Genomic DNA, 11,224 nt, shown 5'->3' on the forward strand with positions numbered 1-11,224 from the left:
ATTTCGGACGAGGGCTTCTGCTCCCATTCACCTTCTCTACCTCCTTTGGTTCACTCTGGCAGCCTCCCCCTCCGTCTGGTCCAACTCAACAGCAGGTGGCTATCAGTCAAGACATTCACAACAACAACATCCCACTGCACAACTCAGCCTGCACAAAGAGTGTTTTGTACAATTTGCCCTCGGTTCAGCAGAGATAGGAGGTGAGAAGAGAGACAAGCCAAACAGGCGGTATATGACAGCAAAACACAGTTAAAACCTTGCATCGATGCAGAGTTGTTCACACGCACACGGCACGACACCTTTAAGCAGCTTCCACACCTCTACTTAACAGGTCAGAGGAGCCTCGCAGGCCGTGGCAGCGTTGTGGATGAACTGCTGCGGCACCTCGCATTGTGCTGTGCACACGGAGACCTGCCCGACCATAACAGATCATTTTTACGTTCTATTTTTCTTAGGTCATTCGTCCAATCTTAATGCAGATTAACATGCAAGTAAAGTTAATTACATTAAAACAGTCATTTGGATTCTAACCATTATCATGCAACATTTTTATGGCTGACATAAAACAACATGGTACTTGTGAGGGAATCATTTCTCTCTTATCTTTTAATGCTGTATTGTATTCCATGTTCTTTTATTCCATTCATGTTACTATATTATATTTATTTTTGATCTGTTACATTTTATGCCATTCTGCTCTTTTCTAGTGTATTCTATTATGCCCTATTTCCTTCTTGGTTTTATTTTTTTGTGTACTATATAATTGCATTATATACAATCATTTATTATTACATTTCTCTTCATTCCATTTTATTTTATTGTATTATTATTATTATTGTATTCATTTTGTCTTGATCCATTCACTTAAGTTCAACTCTTTTTAATTTGTTATGTCTATGTGTTTGCGCCTGCTCCTGGTACCCTACTCTACCAAAGTGTTGATGTTGGAGGGTCATTAATCTAAATGCATTTCAAGAGGAATCTGTTATGCCACTAGGTGGAGGTCAACCTTGTATGAAATACTTTTTTGGTCTATACATTGCTCTGTGTGTGGGACTTTTTATGCACAAAGAAATGTTCCCTTGACAGATGCTGTTGCTGGTCTCCACCTATACATACAGGCTCTAAAACATCTTAACACTCATGCATTTTTGATTGAGTATGAAAACATCCAACAACTTCTTGCTCATGTGTTAGGAGTTACATTTCTGTTAAGGACCCCTTGAGTATCGCCATTTAATGGTATCAATAATCAATACATTCGTACTCTCCTTATTCACCGTAGCTGTAGATAATAAAGCATCCGTAGGAACCGTGAAGGACCAGCATGAGCCATAAGGGACTTGCATGAACATTAACTACATTAACCACTGCATTATTCTTGTTAGTCCAAACATTTATGACTTTAAGTTAGAGGTACTGAGTTACAAGTTGGTACAAGTTGCTGGACCCTGTTCAAACATAAGATTCACCGTGACCAACCAGAGTGCCTCTCACCAGCTGGGAGAGCCCTACGAGGCTGGAAATGAAGAGCAGAGGGCAGAATGGGTCTCCAGAGTACTGCCCTCTTTATGTTACTGCTGTAGTAGCTGTAATTAACAGTCATAATATTCATATAGCAGCGATAAAGTATTTAAAGTTAGATATAGTGGCTTATTGTGTACCCCGGCAGATAATGATGTCTGTCATAAACTAGTGGTTTATGTGGAGGCCTCCAGTGAAGACAAACATGCCTTTTGTTCTGTAAAGAAAATATGCAGTTCAGCTTTATTTCAGCTAAGACAGTGAATCATAATGATGACAATGAGATGAGCGGCTTTATAAAAGGACCAAACATATACACAGCCAATATAGAGTTATATTCGGTATGTGTTAAATATTTCAGTCTGAAAAAGACAATGTTCACCTGAAATACAGTATGTTAAAGAAGAATGTTATTCTATACATTACATACAGTATATACATTCTATATCCGTCATCTTCTGATTCCTCATGAGCCTGATCCTGCCTGAGTTCTGTGGGCCCAATATGTCTAAACGTAAGATTCTAGGCTGATTGTGTTGAGTTTTATTAATGGTTTGTTAAGAGACTAATACTCACAGAGGACCCACAATTGATCCCTGACGATCACCACAATGTGCCTTGACCATGCTAACAGAATGCACAATATAATATGTGGTCATACAGAGACAAGTAATGATTACCAAAGACATTTTCTTGAAAGCAAAGAGGATAACAAGATTAGAATGGCATTTTATTCTAAACACTGCATCTTCATTTTAGCTTGATTTCAGAGTCAGTGCTTTGAATCCAGGTCATCAAGAAAAAAATAAAGATATACTGTTTGGGTAAAGTGCAACATTTTCTCCACAGACCGTTATAAGTGACTCAAAACGAGTATTAATTAAAATGTCACAGATTTGAGAGTCTACATTTGCATGACAACTGAGCAAACTCATTGATGATGATGAGGATGAAGGCTAAGAGGTGTAAATTGGCAAGAGGTGCTTTATTTAGTGCTGTAAATAGTGTCTCGTGGTCTTTTACAGCCAGCTTCGATACAGGGTAGTTTGTTGACAAAAGACATATTTAAATATGTTCAATATTAATAAACATTGAATAAGCATGCGACCCGCTCTGTTCAGCAGCAGGGACAAGCTCCAAGGCTCTGAATATGTGGCATGTGGTCTGGATGCTGCATGAATTTGAGTCATAACTGAACTGTGTGTGTTCATGAGTCCTCATCATCTCAGATGTTACATTTTCATATTAGCATACCTCTAGTCTCATGGTCCATTTTTTTAATTGTGAATCATTGCAACTACAAGAGGTCCTTGAGCTTAGAGTCAGACAAAAAACAGGCTAGATAATGTCAGGCAGATGCAGAGACATAAATGATTGTTGATTCATACCCCCGCAGATACATCTATCTGGACATTGCAAACCCTCCAAAGGTTAATGTCTTCCATCACTGAGGTAATTAAGGCACGCCAACGACTGAATTTTAGTTTAGGATGCACAAGATTCATTTGACATTTCTTAGTATCAGTGTCAGATTATTAAAAAAATGTTAAGAATATTCTTTACCACATTTTCTAAAATGTAATGCGTTATAAATATGATTGTAATAATAGGTTATAGACAATCATATTAGGGTTTTCTGACATTTAGTTGTGGCTGGGTCGCATCCCTTTGATGGTAACAGGATAGCTGCTTCCTATTGAACGAGTCATGGAAAATGCCAGAAGAAATTAGACTCTTTTGACCATTTACTGATGGGGCTATGCAGGGTTCAGCTCCTTCAACAATGGAGATTGTGATTTTAAATGTCATTGCCAGCGTGAAGCAGCAAAGCGGTCGAAGTGGGTCAAGAAGCATTGTGTTCTCATCATCTGCAGTCAAAGCAGAGCAATAACAAAGGACTGGGGGTGAAGGCTGGGGAGAAGCATATCGTGCATATGACATTGACTTTCTCTCCAAACAACTAAAAGATACAGACTCATCTACTCAACCTCTCATCCTTTAGAACTTGTTCCCTTACACACCAGCGTGTCTGAACTTGAAAACATTTATCGGGCTGACTTCTCATCTTTACCACACACACAATGCATAAAATTGAATTTTTCATATGGCTGCCGCCTCTTGCAATGTTCTCAAAAGAAGGCAACTGCTGAATTACTTTCCCAATGGAAAATGGAAAACATTGCCTTTCATATTCAGAGATAGAAAAACACGTAGAGCACGTAGATTTCAAGTGCAGTTAATATCCATTTGCTTGACTGTGCAGTGCCCTTGAATAACATACACCTGTGAACTGTCTATTGAAGATCACTGTTATCCAGCCTTTGGCTTTGAAGTGTGCTGCAAGTCCAAACTTTTGAATATTAGAATCCTATCATATATATATGAACCCCTGACCGTGGGTTATTTGGATTTAAAAAACCTTTCTAACACCTAAAACAGTGGGGGGCGTAAATTATTTTAATTATATTGAAAAGAGTTCATTATTTAGGTTTCATGGTTTGCACAATGAACAATAGGCTATTCAATTTAGCCTAACATGGGAAAGTCACATTTTAACATAAACTGCAATTTTCATCAAATGAAAGAGAAGAGTGGAGTCTTGTGAGGTTAATTACCCGTGGTAGTATATGCGTGACATCCAAAACCCTTTCGAGAGATGAAGTGCTGAAGAAAATGGAGGCACACAATGGGATCAATATCTATTTCATGCTTCTAAGCCACCATCGGCACTGAACAATTTATTGGTGCAACAGCTCAATTTCGACCTTCTCTGTTTATATACATGTAGATATTTAGGGGAATTTGGTAATTTAGGAGCTGATTATGTCCTAGATATTCATTTTTGCAGCTGAGGACATAATAGGGATTTGATCACAAGTACAGCTCGAGCTCAGCAGGCACCCAATGTTTTCTAGGACGATCCACTAAGACCCAATTGTTTTAGAATCTCATCACAGAGCTACAGTGTAGCACACTTTGAAACGTTTTGTATAATTGTAATAATTAACAATGAATTATAGAACACTGCTTTGCATATGGTTTTTAAATATGCATCAAGTGTGCCCTTACAACAGTGAAATAATCACTGCTTCACCCCCCCATTCCCTCCACCTGAGGGATGCTAGCACTTTGTGTCACAGACTGCTGAATGATGAACATGTAACACATGCATTCCTTGCAACAACACAAACAAACCCTGAGTTATAATTAATACAGGTGCAATGCATGAAGGAGATAAATTGGGTTTTTGGGATACTGGGCTAAGCTCAAAAACACCATATTACTTTATAAAGTTGATACGGTGAATGTTTTAGCAGCAATTTAAATATCCAGCAGAAATGGATGAAAAGAATGAGTCATCTGAGACTTTTGGGGATTTAGAAAATGTCAGTTCAACATATCTTCCTTTAGCTTTGTTTAGGTCTCCAGCATGTCCTCGTGGAAATATCCATCCCTTTAGCCACTAAGTGCTCTGTGTACTGACATCAGCTGCTGGGCAGGTAGTATTGCAATGCGGGTCTTCAGAGATTTTCTGCTTAAGACAGCTGCGTTCAGCTGCTGGAAACAAGGAACTGAACTAAGACAAGAAAGATCAAGGCTATTAAACTACAATAATTAGCATAAAGCAGAACTGGAAATAGGTCCAAAATTATTTTACTCAGGTATTAAAAAAGTAAAAGGTATAACTGCAGTTAAAAAGGGGCAATCCTTATGTTATCAATCATGTTCATATTAAATGTATACAATACCAATCAAACGTTTGGACACACCTTCTCATTCAATTGAACAAGAAAGTGTGTCCAGAATTTTTCTAAATGTCACCACATGCCAGTTTGTAATCCTGCAAATATATGAGCTCAGGGCTGAATCCCCATTGTGTATCCTCCTTCGGCAAAGGATAATAACTTACAAAACATTTGTTTCAATAAAATAAATAGAACTCAATATTGCCACTTTATCAGTAATATCATTCAGCATTTCGAAGAGTACCCTAAAAAAAGATTGCATCCAATGTCAGCTTACAAGCATACTTGTAAAGGCTGAGTAGGGGAGCTTATCCTGCACACACGCTTCCTTCAATAAAGCCAAGGATCCAGGGACTGTGATTTGTTGGTTATTGTGAGAAACAGACATAACGTGCTGGGTGACCAAAAAATATTCTTGTATGTGTGTGACAACATCAGAAACAGAACAATGTGCAAACCAACAGATGGGCCCTCTGCGGTCCGTCTTGCACCTGCTTATCAATTATGATCATACTAATGATTGTACATTATAAATATACAACTGCATTCCTTGGAAAAGCAGCACAAGAATCAACAAGAAAAGAGACCACTCAGCAAATTTATCCCAGAATTGACCGTGGAATAAAACACTACCAAAGTAGAACAAGTGGACATGCACCAACAATGTAAACTTCACCACTGCAGCCACAAACGCACGTATCGCATCAAGGGATTGCACGTTTTTTGGTTCTCCATCACTAATCTGCCAAAACAATGGTTGTTGTTGACGTTGTGGTTGTTGATCCACAGCAGTTACAAGCTGCTCTGGTGGCTTCAAGTTTCGCCTTTTCTACTGGTTGTTTTCCCCCAACAATAGCTCCAGTCCGCCCACCACCTCTGTCCAATCGGGACCAGTCCATGCGGCTTCCCTGTGTGCTCCTGAATTTGGGGGAACCATTTCTGGATTTACAGGGCGTGTCCTGTGAGGGGTTCCGCCCTCCTGCTGTTGCAGACAAACCTGCAGCAGCTCGTTGGTGTCCTTTCTTCAGGTTAATTCTTACACAGATGTTATTTCCTGCTACTCTGGCTCAATGCTGTCCCTCAACCCGTCGCCCAAGCGTTCCAGCGGGGAAATATGGTGTGCAGTCCAATAATGTAATAAATCCTTCAATACGTTATGTCCAAGGATTTTACGCAGAGTGGGTGTTGAAGGGTTAAAGACATGGACAGCATGACATTTCCCATTCATATTCAAGGGATTTGTTGTTTTTGTCCTGTCGATTCCCCTGTTTGTTATTTTAATGGCAATGATTTTATTGAAAGTGCACTTTGCAAAATGAGATAAAATGGTCTTCTTGGTTTTATGAACCATTTTCCAATCTCATTAGAATTAGCTCAGACTAGAACCTGTCAAAGGCTGTTATTCTTTCAAACATATTGAAGATATTCTGCACAACAATGTCAGTAGCACATTCTTGATACATGACTAAACATTCCCATCTTGCAGTGGCAGAGTAGTTGACCTTCTTGTTGACCTCCTAATAAATGGGTCGTGTTCATGCCTTGTTGCGGTCGGAGGGTCTGCATTAAACCGAGAACCGCTCAGGGGCTTGATATTTAGAGGCCATCAGGAGCGCTTTCAAGGTTTGCGATCCGGCCCGGCTGTTCACATTTCACCGTGTGACACGTGCCTTGCCGAGGGGTGATGGGAAGGATGCAGCCACCATGACGGTGAGGGATGAAGGACACACCTCGGTGCTAGAATATCACGGCCAGTATCACAGAGACAACCACAGGTTTCTCCTACATTTCACTTTCTGTTTTGTAATCTTTAGCACCAGCTGCAGCACACTGCCTTCGCCTCACAGCGATCGCCGCCTCACGTCACTCAGTAGGTGAGGCTTGACCTCCAGCAACAGGCAAGTGCTCGGACTCCATTATTTTGACCTCTAACTTCTTGTCCACACTGCAATCTAACAAAATTAATTTTATTTTGCTGTAATGAGTATTAGAATTCTGTAGACCACTAAAGTATGTTTTATTGTCTGTAATGATAGAACAGACATGTAATAGGATTATTACACAACAACCAAATAATCTATTATCGAGATACATGTACATTTACATTTCCTAGACATATATATATATATATATATATATATATATATATATATATATATATATATATATATTACACAACTGGGTGAGAATATGTTTTAATCCAATGCCAAAGAAATGGTTCAGGAGTGGTGAAAAGCGCAGATAATGTATTGTATGAGTAGAGAGAAAAAATACACCTTTAGTCATATCTACTTACTCTTAAAGACGCTTGATGCATGCTAACCAGATGCTTGAAGCGTGGTGTCCTTTGGGATTAAAAATGACTATTATGATTGGGAGTAAGTGGCGAAACACCTTCCCAAACTCTCTCTTCCATAGGTGACCAATTGCTGCGATGATGGGGTTCTCACAGATAGAACGCACAACTGAAAGGACATTGGTTTGCAGATATAAAAAAACATTGAAGTGCAGCGTGATTTATTGACTTTCTCTCTGCAGGACTCTCCCTGCCTTGCAGGCTTTCTTTGATGTTCATATCTGCTGTCTGTTTGACAGGCCAATTGTTGGTTTAAAAAAATATTTTTTTCAATCCTGCAATCCTTAGAGGGAAATAGAACTCTGTACAGACATGCCCTGCAAAACGAAACTTTCCACTGGGATTTGTAATCAAACATCGCCTCTTGTTATTGTGGGACTGAAATCAACACACAGGAGGGTTGATTGCTGTTTTTTTTCGCTCTGATTTTGTCAAACTTTCTCTGCGGGTGGACACAGATACTCAATCCTTAGGTTCCAGCTCTGATACATATTTAATAGTAATGAAACTGTTCAATATGAATAGTTTCCACTGACCTTGCGTCGGCCCGCGTTCAACACAAAATTCAAGCTGCATTAATCTAAAACAAAACAAAGGCAATACAGGGAGGACGACATCTTACATCAGAAACACAGTTACACAAAACAAAAAGCCATCGTAGAGGCCGGGGAGAATTGCATCAGTGATTCAGCCGCACATATCTCATTTTTGACCCTCACGGCAAAAAAACTCGTTCCCTTATGCTAAACTGCGTTGGAGGAGAGATGAGAACAATACATGAAAGGAGGTGGACGGGCAAAGAAAAAGTACAGCATCAGTATGAGAAGCATAAGGTATCGTCCTTCGCAGATGCGTCCTCACTCCGCTGGTTGATTGATGGATCACAGGCAACTGGGAAAGCGAAAAATTTGATTGGTGTCAGAATCCTAGAAGTAACCGTTGGCGCGTACGCATCCATGATGTGAGACTGTGTATTACAGGTGTTACTGAGTTTGTGTTGCTGTTACTTTTTTAATTTAAAAATAATTGGAACTGTTGACTGCAGTTGTCCTTTAATCTGATTGATGTAAAATCAAGAACAGTGAAAAAAACCCAATAAGATCATGCAACAAATTCCGATTTTAGAAGCATCGCCTAAACAAGCTCTCCAGATTCTTGAAAACAAAAAGTTTAAGCCGTTGCCTCTTGCTGCATTACAAACAGTTGGATAATCCACTTACATGCACTACGTACAATGACCTATGTGGCATTACAAAGTGCTGGTGCGTATTTGAAACAGGTGAGGCTTCTTAGTGGATTGCTTCTGGCAGCAGCAGTGCATTACAACCTTGATGTTACACACCACACCATTAGTATTATTTCTGCATAATTTTCTGGCTGTTAAATCAATTATGGAGGCCTCTAATCAGCAGCACGCGCCTGCAGGTACCCTGGTGGGGATCTTTGAAAATAATATGCAGTGATTAGAGGAACAGAGTGCCGTATACAGCCAACAGAACCACTGTTTAGCACGCTGGGCGGGTATTCAAACAACTCTTCAAAGCGCCTGTCACTTAGGACATTTTTAGTTTTTTTGTCTCCATGACAACCATTGTAAGCATGGGCTTTGTTGGACATGTAATGACACAGTCTGTGAATTGTATCACATCAGGCACAAAAGAAAAATGTTTTTACCGGACAACTGCAATAAGAGCATTACACAAGCCGCAAAGCACATCTTCAGCTTTGTTGTGCTGAAGCTCAGGTCAGGTCAGGTCAAGTTTGTTTGGTGTTGCTGTGTTTTTCAGTCTTTAGGAAATGTTCTACTTTCGTCTCTGGTATTAGCTCAGCTACCTGCGGTGAAGGTGCTTTTCTTGTAGCGCTTCACATACTGCAGTCGGCCATACTTTGTTTGTTGTTGTAGAAATGGCAGTGAAAGACACCTTTTTCTGTAATCTGTCCATCAAGCTGAATTCTGGCCCGCGCTACAGGAAGTGTCTGGCTACAGAGAACACCAGCTAGGAGTCAGTTATTTCCTGGGAAATACACTGCAGTATTTGTACTCCACTTGTCAAAGCAGTGGCTCAACAGTTTAGGAAATTAACTTATTTCCCGTCTCTCCGAGTAACAAGACAATTCATGTTCCCTTTCTGTCTTTCAAACAAACACAGGATTTCCAACCATGTCCCGGGAGAACCCGAATGCTGAGTGATTTTTCATTGGATGTTACATTTGTAGCTTGTTAATGGCAGAAGCTTACTTAAGTCAAACCATGATGTACTTTTATAAGTAAATAAGTATTATGTCTTGTGAGTAAATGGTTTTGTCGGTTTCCTGTTTCTGTGTCGTGTGGAATATATCACATCCTTTGAGAGACTAGAGGCCGGTATCTCAGTCTAATATCTCAGATGGGACAATTCAACGTCAATGCACGTTATGACCAATTATTTTGCTGTTGCACAGTCATCAGTCAATATTGGACTCATTTGTTCTTTGTGTGATTGGTGCCAGTACTGGCTAACTAGCAAAACAGTTTTATAATTAGCAATGCACATATCAATATGCAATGTAATTCATAAATTCACCCAACACAGCACCACAGAGTGCCTCCAGGTAAAGGCTGGTTGCCTGGCAACTCTACAGTGATTTAGAGTCTGTAAATTCAATGCACGAGGATGTTGTTCACCTATGTAGTTAATTAATATATATCCCTTTGAGCTCGCAATTTCTAGTATTTACAATACTGTGCGTGCACAGATGAAACAAAGGAGATACCAAATGCTCAGTCAGTCAGGTGTAAGTGAGTGTATTTTTTCCCCAGGTTCCAGTCTAATTACAAAGATCTAATCAATCTTCTCATTTAACTCTCCCATGTAAAGGGAATGAGCTAATTTGTCAAGTTTGTATAACACATCGCCTCACAGTGTCTAAATGGCTTCTCTCTGGATATTGTGGCTTCCTCCCACAGTCCATAGACATGTTTTAGACATGATCTAGGGGTTGGGTTAATATGAAATGTGACAGACAGCGAGTTATATAACGCGTAAGTATATCCAAACCAGTAATCAGATTAAAGTTACTTGTCCAAGTCACTGTGCGTATCTATTTTGTCATTAATAGTCAAATATATATTTGATTTCTTGCGTCTCTGGGGGTGAAACCACGGTCGGCTGACACTTGGTTACTTTTAAAATCAAGTAATCTGTAAAGTAACTAAGTTACTTTTTAAAGGAGTCATCAGTAGTCCGATTATTTTTTCAAAGTAACTGTGGCAACACTGGTGACAGTGAATGATTGTCTGTCTCGGTCAGCCCTGCCATTGACTGGCAACCAGTTGATGGTGTACACGCCTGGTGTCATTTAGGATTTACTCTACCTCTACATCCATCTTCTGTACCCCCTGTGACCCCTGTGAGAAGCTGGATAAACCAGTCAGCCTTCTTAATATGCAGGTTAAAACTATTCATTTCAATAAGATTCTTCTGTGCTGAATTCAAAAGCACATTATTGCAATATATTACCTCTGTATTAATATATATGAAATAGGTCTGTCAAATTGAAAGCAATTTCAAATGTAATGTTTGTACCTATCAAAACAGGTTAAGGATGCTCTATCAAA

The sequence above is a fragment of the Pungitius pungitius genome, chromosome 15 (assembly GCF_949316345.1).
Source record: "Pungitius pungitius chromosome 15, fPunPun2.1, whole genome shotgun sequence".
Taxonomy (NCBI): Eukaryota; Metazoa; Chordata; class Actinopteri; order Perciformes; family Gasterosteidae; genus Pungitius; species Pungitius pungitius.